This window comes from Coptis chinensis, chromosome 3 (genome assembly GCF_015680905.1).
Source record: "Coptis chinensis isolate HL-2020 chromosome 3, ASM1568090v1, whole genome shotgun sequence".
In the NCBI taxonomy this organism is placed as follows: Eukaryota; Viridiplantae; Streptophyta; class Magnoliopsida; order Ranunculales; family Ranunculaceae; genus Coptis; species Coptis chinensis.
The window spans coordinates 114,430,491-114,432,163 of NC_141458.1; the positions used below are offsets into that span (position 1 = coordinate 114,430,491).

General features: G+C 43.3%; 1 long non-coding RNA gene across 1 annotated transcript; it reads left to right on the plus strand.

Annotated features, from left to right (window-relative positions):
* On the plus strand, nucleotides 1-1,673 carry LOC147513217 (uncharacterized). Its single transcript, XR_015215302.1, has 3 exons — nucleotides 1-176; nucleotides 263-1,167; nucleotides 1,267-1,673. It is a non-coding gene; the product is annotated as an uncharacterized LOC147513217 (long non-coding RNA).

The following is a 1,673-nucleotide window of genomic DNA, read 5'->3' on the forward strand; positions in this document are numbered from 1 at the left end:
ACACAGAAGCGGCTATACCATCCACCTCCACACACCGGGGTATTAAAGGACAAGAAAGAATAGAAAGAGAGATGAAGATGAGGAAGCACCAAACAAGAAGAGAAGGAAGTGTAGGTTGTGTAGGATAGAGGGGCATAATTCCAAGACATGCAAAGGCCTCCCTGCACAACCAAAAGGTAAGGACACTCATCATTATGTGGTTACATATGACATGTCAGGAATTACTTACATGTCAGGAATTCTCATTTGTTTGGGATAATAGGTAAATCTAAGGCCAAAGATGTAGAATCTTCACAAGCATCAAATGGTCCAGTGCCATCTTCACCTTCACAACCCAACACTAGAAGCAAGTCCAAAGTTGCCACTGAAAGTCCATTGCCAGCTTCACCTTCACAACCCAGCACTAGAAGCAAGTCCAGAGTTGCAAGTTCAAGTCAACCACCACTAGCTTCACCTTCATCACAACCAAGTCAAGTACCCAGCACTAAAAGCAAGTCCAAAGTTGCTACTGAAAGTCAACCACCACCAGCTTCACCTTCGTCACAACCAAGTCAAGTATCCAGCACTAGAAGCAAGTCCAAAGTTGCCACTGAAAGTCAACCACCAACTTCACCTTCACAACCAAGCACTAGAAGGAAGTCCATTTGTGCAAGTTCAAATCAAGTGCCAACTTCACCATCATCACAGCCCAGCACTAGGAGCAAGTCCAAACCTGCAAGTTCAAGTCAAGTACCATCTTCACCATCATCACAGCCCAGCACTAGGGACACGTCCAAAGAAATAGTTGTTAGTCAGCCAGCATCATCACAGCCCATCACTAGGGGCAAGTCCAAGGAAACTACTTCATCACAGCCCAACACTAGGGACAAAACCAAGGAAGCAGCTTCATCACAGCCCAGCACTAGGGACAAAACCAAGGAAGTAGCTTCATCATAGCCCAGCACTAAGGACAAGTCCAAAGAAACAGTTGTTAGTCAGCCAGCATCATCACAGCCCAACACTAGGGACAAAACCAAGGCAGCATGTTCAATTGTGACAATACCAACAAAGGCCACTACAAAGCCTTCTATTGTGAATTTTCAACCACCAACACCAAAGCAACTACAAACATTGGCAGCTGGTGGAGTGCCATTACCATAGAAGCCACATAAGGCTAATACATTCTAGGTAGAGTATAATATAGGTTTATGGGTTGATAAGTTGAACTGATTTATATCAAATTGACTATGTTTTGTAAATTGGCTGATCTAGTGTTTATTTGATTAGGCTCCAGAGCAAAGGCATACTTTTGCTAACCTTATGAAGAGGCTCAGAGACACCTACATGCCACCACGTGCAACAAAGAAACTAAACAGCAGTTCAGATCCACCACCAAAAATGGCCAAGGCCACAAAACAAAACAAACCACCACTAGCTCCTCCACCGAATCCAGCATCAAGGCAGAAGTTCCAAATTGTGAGGCCAGATTGGAAACTTTGAACTCTGCAGGAAGGGTTATTGTGATTTGGGTACCTTTGTTATTTTGGCTGGTTGGAAACTCTGCAAGACTGTTACATTTTGGGCATGTAATGACTTGTTTTGTTATTTTGGTCTTTTTTGTGGATGGTACTTGGACAATGTTTGGTTTTGGACCTAAGATATTATGAATGACTTATATATTTCTAAGGGTACCC